Source organism: Genypterus blacodes, unplaced genomic scaffold (assembly GCF_046128005.1).
Source record: "Genypterus blacodes isolate CSIRO-AG114 ecotype Tasmania unplaced genomic scaffold, CSIRO-AGI_Gbla_v1 ptg000022l_1, whole genome shotgun sequence".
NCBI lineage: Eukaryota > Metazoa > Chordata > Actinopteri > Ophidiiformes > Ophidiidae > Genypterus > Genypterus blacodes.
The window spans coordinates 153,428-163,182 of NW_027466835.1; the positions used below are offsets into that span (position 1 = coordinate 153,428).

The 9,755-nt window shown below is 40.9% G+C and overlaps 1 pseudogene; it reads right to left on the reverse strand.

Moving 5' to 3' along the window:
- Positions 1 to 638: 638 nt before the first annotated feature.
- Positions 639 to 2,323, reverse strand: LOC142992310 (ras-related protein Rap-1b pseudogene; annotated as a pseudogene).
- Positions 2,324 to 9,755: the final 7,432 nt, after the last annotated feature.

A 9,755-nucleotide genomic window follows, 5' to 3' on the forward strand; every position in this document is an offset into this window, starting at 1 on the left:
TTTTGTACAAACCATTTTAATGACATATCTCATCTGATATTGGAACTGTCAGATTACATTTTGTTATTTATTTAATACTCATTATTGAAAACACCAGCCAAAGTATAGCAGACTTTACTTAAATTTGAGCTCTGAACTAAAATAGAGCCAGATCAAAGTCATCCAGGGTCGAAATCAGTGAGGACATCTGGGATCAAACAATGTCCCAGTTGTAGTTTAAGTTTAATTTGAAGCTACGGTAACAAAATATAATTCTTAAATATATTCTACGTTTATCTTGTGTGTGTGTGTGTTTGCTCAACAATGATTGTATGGCAATGAACTAATAATAGAAAGCTACACATCTGAGTGGAAGATGAAGAAGTGTGTGTGTGTGTGTGTGTGTGTGTGTTCAGGGAGGCATTTTCTGAATGTATGTGTTTGATTCATGAGTGTGTGAGTGATGTTTGGCCCTCATGACTCATACATTTCAATTACTACAAGCCATTATAGTGTGGCTAAATAACTACAATACACACACACACACACACACACACACACACACACACACACACACACACACACACACACACACACACTGCGTCTGCCATCATTCTCTTCTTTCAGGAAACACAGGAAGGACGAGATAAACATCTCAGTGGGATTTGAGATAAAGCAAAAGTGTTTTATTTATCTTGAACTGAACACTGAATAAGCACATAAAGCATCACTTTGGTCTTCATGTCGTCTTTGTATAGAAACAAATAAAGTCAATAATGTGCAGATATAGAATTGAAAATTCTATTGCCTTCATTAAATTGGTTTCATTAAATGAAGCCAACATAGCATAAAAACATCAACAAGAGAGAAACAAAGTACAGCCGAGTGCATCTAAGTGCCATATAATCATTTAAACGTACACTCCAAATGCATAATGATGACTTATAAAGCAGAGTTATTGGGCAGACCAGACTGGAATTCACAACAACATATTTGCTATGTTTCTAATAAAAAGCCTCTCAGTTAAATTCTTCCACATGTTCATTAAAACACCCTATGAGCAAACCAACATCACAACACACACACACACACCTGTCTCCATCTTGGCACTTATTGCTCATTTTTCCACATCAATGATACCAAACTGTCATTTTATAAACACACTGGAGAGAAACATCACATAGGACACATAACATTGCTTGTATGCTCTCATGATGTATGACCTTCACAATAAGATGTGTCTGTTCATTCTTTCAGTGTGCATCGCTTCTTGTTTAAAATCTTGGTGAAGTTTGTCTTCATCGTTTCTTGTACCATCCTTGTCACAGCCTCCTCACACCTCCATCAGTGCTGGAGTGGTGTCAGCGACATAGTTAAGCAGAATGAGAGTCATGTAGGTGTTTTAGTGTCAGTAAGCGTGAGTAGAAACAGGTCAGGTCCACGCCTTCAAAGCCCTTTCAGTCTGTTCAGGGCAGTTTTCCCTCTCTCCTTCTCTTCTTTCTCCCTCTGTCTCTGTGTCCTCCTCATTAGCAGATGATGCAGCTGTTGGTCTTGTTCATTGGAGGACGACTGTTGGTTTCTTTGGGGAAAGTTTCCCTTCTCCGGCACAGAGCCGGACTCAGGCCACTGGGCAGATTGGCCTGCTGAAGCAGCTCCCTAAATACCTCCACCACGTTGTTGTTGTCCTTTGCTGAGGCCTCCAGGAAGCTGTTGTTCCAGTCCAGCTTGACTGTGGACACCACGTCCTTGCTGGACACCTGGCGCTCATCCCCGCGGTCCATCTTATTACCGACCACCACGATAGGTGTGAACTTGTCCTCTTTGACCTCCAGGATTTCTTCTCGCAGGCTCTTGACTGCCTCCAGGGACTGAGGGTCATTGATGGCGTAGACGAGGGCGACGGCGTCACTATTTTGAATAGAGAGCTTCCGCATGGCTGGGAATGAGTAACTACCGCTGGTGTCCATGATGTGGATGGTGACTTTGACATCTCCCACCTCATACTCTTTGCTGTGCAGCTCTTCCACCGTGCGCCGGTGCTTAGGCTCAAAGGTGTCCTGCAGAAACCGTTGGATCAGAGCTGTCTTCCCGACTCCTGCTGCTCCTAAGAACACCAGGCGCACCTCCGTCTTCTCCTTCACTTCAAAAGACATGTTGGGTTTCGTAGCTCTCTTTCTCTGAATAGCTGAGAGAGAAAAATCACTGGTCACTGGTTTTTTTTCTCCTTCCCTTTGAATATAGAATATGTGCAGGAGTAGAGTGGGATGAGTCTCAGCAGCTGTTAGGATGCCAGTGATGGAGCTGGATGTGGCAGTTTTGGAGCGATGTGTGGAGATGATGAGAGCAGATGCATCTGAGCGTCTCTGTCGCTGCTCTCTGTATTTATGGTCTCTCTCAGCACAGATGTTCCCTGCCCACCTCTGCTCTCAGCCAATCAGAAGTGAGCCCTGTCTCCCAGAGTGAACTTATGCAGCCAGTCAGCGGAACCCATGCAAATGAAGTTAGAGAAAGTAAAAAAGTTACATGACAGAATTGAGGGTAGTATAAATACTTTGCATATTTCAAGCAAATAATTATGACACATTCTAAAGTGCAGATAAGAGCTTCAAACAGGATCAGTCGTCTATTTGCACACAGCTGTCATTGTTTAGTGCAGATGGCTTTAATTAATTATTCATTCAAGGATTGAACACTTTAATCAAATATATTTCAATTGCATTCAGAAAAGGAATCAAATCTGCAGTTGGTGCTGTGAATACTTTGTTCTTTGATCTGTGAGGTCATTTTCCCTGGAATGTCAAGTTCACCACAATTTATCAAAAATGTGTATAAAAACAACAAAACAAAAAATTACCGATAAATTTGAAAAAATAAATTATTGAGAAAAATTAACAATTATCACTTTTTTGTTAATATATAAATATGTTTCATAAACTCCAAACTAAAATTGTGCCTGTATTCTTCCTGTGTTGTTTGCGTGTATTTCCTATTGGTACCCTGGTCTCCCCCACCAGTTCCATTGCCCTTGAGCATGGCAATAGCCTGTGGAAACCTGAAGTTAATGACTGACTGACTAGTAATTCCTACCAATGTTTTCTTTACGTAAATATTAAACATACATACAGGAATAGATTCAGTCTTTAGTGGTGTTTATCTTGTAGGTGAATTGGACACAGACAGATACGTCTCAGCAGGAACACGCGCAGTTTTACATCTCGGTGTAATTATGTCATGTTGTTGTGAACATCATTCACTTATGTTCCCTGTACATTACAACATGTGACACGAATGACAGCACATTTTAGCATATGTGTGTGTTTTATGGCACATCTTCTTTTGTGTTCGAACGATTCATCCTCCCAGGATCCACGAGTCAAACGTGTGGGAAGACAAAATCACTCACACAGAATATAATATAAGTCACTTGTTGCTATGATACCGCTGAACCCATTACCTGAGCTGAAAGACATTTACAATTAGAATCTGCACCTGATTAGTCAATACGTCTTGTTCTTTAGATTGTAACAGTCAGTTATAGGAGATGTGGGATAATTAGCTGAGTTACAAGCCCATTTCATGTTTCATGTTTGTTATGCTCCGTATAAATGATTTGGGATAATATGACTTTCCGGAGCTGTATTACGTCATTATCTCCAAACTGGAAATTCGGGTGTATTATTTGAAGACTTGCAGAAGGTAGATAATAATGCCCCAGAGCCTTTTGGCAAGTTGAGGTTATTATTTGAGGAGAGTATTTACACTAGTGAGTGTCATGTTGTTCTATTATGCATCTCTGGAAAGAATATTTTGTGATATTTTTACTGTTGATCAGTGTGAATATAACAGGTGTTAAAAGAGGAGATGTATGTATGGGATTTGAGCACAGCACACATGTATGTAAACGACAGCCTGCAGGTGCAAATCGTCACATGCATGATTCCTGTTCAGCTGCTGTGAGTTTACTGGAGGCTACATTTGCTAAACTCTCCGTGATGTTAAAGGAACATTCTGACCTCTTGCCTCAGCTTGTCTTGTATCTGCTACTCTCTTCTCCTGAGACGAGCTGATCTGATACCCAGAGCCCCCAAGCAATTCAGTGCTAAAGCTCGACCGGGAACAGGAACTTAGTGTTGTTTTTTAGAATTATAGATAGGGATGAAAGCCAATAACAAAGTATTCATTTAGGTCCGAAGATTCTAAATGGATAATGTGAAGACAGCTTTGTGGTTCCCACGTTGCTGCTATTTTATTTATTTTTCATGCAATGACCTTTCTGTATGTAATGGGTTTCATATATATATAATTGTTTGTAAGTACAGCTCAGCAGCTTCCATAGTCATTCGATCATAGTGTCATTTTTCATCTCAACATATGGTCAATACGTCACATAAAAACTTATTCTTGAGTACTTTAAACCAGAATTTACACTCATTTTGGCGAAGCAGCAGGTTTGGATTGCTAGAGTTTCCTTCTGTGATGTTGAGCTGAGCTGTTGTTTGTTCTCATTAGCACCAGAGGTGTTAGTCTGTGATCTTAACGTCCTGGCTGTGGTAAATGGAAGAACAAGTTGTTCCCAGAGCAAAAGGTCTTGGTCGAAGGAGAATTGAGGACTCTCTGGCACACATGACTAACTTGTTGTAGTTCAACGGTCACTAGTGTGTTTTGAAGTAAAGGATGCTGAAACGTATTGACAAGAAGGGGATTCGTGCTGTGGACATCAGGTTCGTTCACTTGTGGCTCTAAAAACATTGGGAAAAGGAAGCGTAAAGTTTCTGGGATGGTATCTGTTGACGTATTCTAAAGTTACTTGTCTTTGTTGGGCAAGCCAACCTGAGCACTGACAACAATATACAGTTGCTAAGAAACTACACCTAACGTGTATTTCTTTGTGTGCGTGTCATTTTTGGGTGTTTATTTAGCAGGGTGTGTATTGATACGCCCGTCAGTCAAACAGTCTGGCCAACTTTCCTAGAGTACACAGAATGGCAAAAAGAACATTTGCCCCTGGGCATCATAGTTATTGATTTATTAAAATATGAAACGGTTTCTTAACTGATTTTATCAGATGACTCAGTTTTAAAGTTCAAAGTTAGCAGTGTGCAAAGTGAGCAGTTAGCACACTCCAGTATGGTGTATATATAATGATGTAATGTCTGAACAGATGCAGGATTTGCAGTTTGTTTGATCAGGCGGTAGACTTAGACTTAAGGGGAGGCTATTAATGCAATTATATAATGTGCAAAATGTACAATTGCTTGGTTGTACATATAGGCGTGTACACTTTGTCTTTATGTAATTATATCTTTAATCTTTATTTAACCAAGAAGAGGTCCAATGACATTGACAGAGGTACAATGCTTCAGTGCCGCGCTTGTAAATGCACTGCAACAAACACATCCAAACTTTGACCTGATAATTGTTAATCCATGAACTATGGGAGATTTCAGACTAAACCGTCTTCATTCTCTCATTTGGTAGGAGAACAAACTGCAAATTCTGTATTTATTTGCCAAAATATGTACAATAATCTAGTAATTTCCATAGTTTCAATCAACTGTACCACCAGGGGTCGCTGTAATGTGACTCCTGAGGCAGAGGGATCACAGTTTGAGAACCACCACTGCAGCTATTATAAGGTCCGTCTCCTTCATCAAAGTCCATCTCAGGTAAGAAGCTTGACGTGCTCATAATTGGCGTCGTGATCGGGATCGCCATAAACAACCACAACTTCCTCAATGATCTACTTTGTTCCTTTGTTAGACACAAATTAGATTTCGATAAACTAGATTGTAGCAGCACTGCATGAACACTACTTGGTGGAGGCATATGTCAGTGTAAGAGATATACAGTATAAAGAGGTACATACTTTACATCATGACGGGAAAACATGTCCATCTAAGCCACAGGACTATAAACTAAACCTTTTCTTACTTGCTACTTCTTCTCATAATTTCAAATAGAAAAAACGACTTAATCAAACACGAATGAGGGTACAATCAATTACAAGTTTTCAGTTCATCCAAGTGAACAAGAAGCCCAGAGCAGAACACTCACACATGCCCCCTAACACCAGCGCACTCATTTCTTATCCTTTCTCTTAATCTTTCCTTTCTCTCCACGGCTTTGCGATTTAGTGAACAGATTGAATGAAAGCGCACATGCAGGTTGACCTCATGATTGTTTTCAGCCTCCTCCCTCCGCCGTTTGGCTGCAGGTCAATTGACATTGTCCTTTAGCTTGGGAGTAGAACACCGTGTCCTGGATAATAATAGGTGTGTCGGGGGAGGCAGGGACGAAAGCAGAGAGGCAGTGATCTGTCTCATTACAGGGAGAAGGTGTCCATCCGTGGAACACGCAGGATCACCTTTCATGGTTTCCTTCTCTCTTTGCTGTGTGAAGGCTTCCCAAAAACATTCTAGTCTTAGAGCACACTGGCCGTTATATAATAAATAGCACTCGATTGATGATGGGGTGTGTGAGTGTTTGTTTGAGAGTGGTCCTCCTCCTTCATGTCTGCAAGGAAAGTGGAATGGCTCCAAATTTATGAGTAAAGGGTTGATTGACACCAAGAATAACATCGAAAACAATTAGTCTTAAAATTTTCTTTAGATTTCCGGGGAAGACCAAGCATCAGTGGCAGTAGTAAAGGGTTAATTCATATTTTGGATCTACATTTATTCTGATATTCTCTTCTTGTATCCTGTGATGGATCATAGATTGGTGTATTTTGGTCTGGATGACACAATTCAATGGTATTGTTATACTTATTAAGTGCAGTTATTAAAGCAATGTCTTGACAAATCCTCTTGCTGGTTGTAACTCGGGTTGAGTTTCCAAGAAAATTCATCCCCATAAGCACCACAGGCTTCCGTATCGCTCCGATGAGGGAACTAAACTTGCGCTGAAATGTGAGACTGTGACAGCTTTCCTGCTTCCTCAAACACTAACCCACTTTATGTTCTCCTTCTGCCCTCATTAGTGGAAGGTTAAGCGTTCCCAAGTCTGCACTGCAGCGGCCATCCAAAGCATGGGGGAGCAGTCTGCAGTAAGCGTCTCTTTAATGTGGGCAGTAGTTGGATGGTCCTGATCTCAGGGCTTGTGTGGTGCTGCACTCCGTTGTTGTTATTTTCGGTGTATTGACGAGTTGCTATGTTAAACTTTACAGAAGCTCTGCACCACACTGATAACTCCACTCTCCACATCAAATCACATTTTCGTATTTCAACTGTCTCTCCGCCAGAGCTAGAATAGGAGTATGTTATCGACTGTCAGAGAAGTCTTGTGATCCTCAGTCTCCACATAGGAACTTTATGCCCTTCAACTTTTGGTTTAACTCTTGCTGAGATAGTTGGTGTTCTGTTCTGTATGTGCTGTGGGCTGTGGAATGTAATTAGTGAGTGGAGGAAGTGTTGCAGCCTTCCATGATGCTGTGAGCGATTCATATTTATGCACGCCGGGGAGCCAAGCTGCCCTGTAGTAAGATACATATGACAAAGCCAGTCTTCTGTCTGATACAAAGAGGATGAATTAGGATGGATGGATGAGATGGAGAAGCCTTAACCATTGCACAAATCACTCAACATAATAGAAAAACTAAATTAAAATATTTTTCTCTGATTGCCACACATTATTATATAACAGTGGTAGGATCATACTGGAATCATTCTTGGTTAAATAGAATTGAAAGCATCAATTTCAGTCTAAAGAAAATATTCCCACCATGTCAGCCTGCTGAGAAAATGAATAGTTGGACATGCCTCTTATTCAAATTGAATGTCAATGCCTGTATGTCCTTTATGTATTGACACTTCAAACATATATAATTTGCATAAAATAGCTCCACTGGTAGAGGGAAGATAGAGGAGGGCGGACCTGCGTCTGAAGATGACATTTAGTGTCTCCTATATGAGGCAAATTATCACAACCCTATCTGTATGTGTGTGATATGTGTGCATATGTGTGGGTGTATGTAAAGAGACATGGATGAGACAGAAATTGATTTTACTTGTGTACTTTCTGATCAAAGAGATATAATATTAATTACAGCTACTATTGCACAGGAGAGGAATATACTCTAAACCCTGAATCAAACAGGAATCAACAGGTCGCCTCAGTCAGGCTTACAAAACCTCAATTGTCAGCTGAATATGTGAAGATCTGAGAATGACTTTGTTGAAAAACAGGCTGCATAGCTCTCTGGAATTTAATTTCTGAGCCTCATTGACTTATAGGACAATGTTGGAGATTCAAAAGCCTGCGACAAAGACTATGAGGTCACGACCAACTCTCTAAAAAACATTCTTTTCTTTCTGGTCAAACGCTTACATTTAGATTATGGATTCAGAAGCACAAGAGAGGTGCTGCATAGATGTTAACGTCCTGACCTCTAGACTTAGCACGCAGGTCAGAGAGGAATCATTGTGACCTGATTAATGGTAATATGTATTCCAATAAACAAACCAAAAATTCTTATCCTTTAAATATCTGCTTTTATATCTGCATTTATTCAAAGAGGAAAAAATCTGAACAATGATAACAACTCCAGCGTTCTTAAACTGAACCTGGAGACAATCATCCTGAATGAATGCAGAATGGAGAAATGGTGGCCACCTGCTGCAACATAAAGCCTCCGTTCTTTTTATAGCACTTATGTTGCAAACTTCCCACTTCCCGTGATTACCATGGAGACAGTTTATCGATCCAACATATTTAGCTCCCTCGCCGTCTCATTCGTTGTCTCTCATCTCTTCATGGATATCAGTAATGTCTGCGTTGTATGGCCACTCACTGAGTCTAGAAATGTAAAGTGAGGTCAAAGGTCGCCACCCCAGAGCCACTGCTTTACAATATCATGCATTTACAATTCCTGCAACAAGCTGCCTTGGGAAATTTGGAGTAAGGAATCATTGTTGCTCTCTGGCGAATCACAACATATGGAAATCACAGTTTGTTTTTCCCTCTCGGAGCATCTGCCCTCTGCCACATGTGGGGAAATCTGCTGGGAGGAAAGCTGGAATTTGCATCCAGGATCTTTTTCAAGGTGAACTCATTCTTCAACCACTGCAGATAACTTTGGGCTTTCAGCAACCCCCGTAAACATCTGCACCGGGGTGACAGATGGGAGAAGCGACAGCCGACAATACCGATGAGGAGAAGAGATAATACAGTATATAATGCAAATACATTGTTTTCATTATTGCTCCTACTCCACACAACCTTATACTAATAATAATACCTACCAATTAGTAGATTTGTTATATCTCAATAACTGTATTTCGAAGTAAACATTATGTACACAATAACTCATTACATCCCATAATTACATACCAAAATAAAACAACTGCGCCATCCAAGCACAATCTCTAAAGGTGAGGAGTGTTTGTAAACAGTAATACTGGTGAATCAGCTGTGTGTGTGACGCTGTGTGTGTGACGCTGTGTGTGTGTGTCCTTGTCAGTCAGTGAGTTCAACTGTGCTGAACTCTCACCTGATTTTCCTGTGTGGGTTAACAAGGCTGCCAGCTCAACACTGCAAACACACAGGAACAGAGACAGCGACGTACACACACACACACACACACACACACACACACACACACACACACACATACTTCACTCCAACCAACCGCAGCGGAAGTGTAGAGACTCTTGAGCGGCGTGAACATCATGGAGGATGTGTGGCTGTGTGGCTTTGTGTGTTTGGGTTCCCGGGCACATGACCCGACGCTCTGTTTGACTGTGTAATGCAGCGAGATAATGGAGAGTAATGTGAGCGGC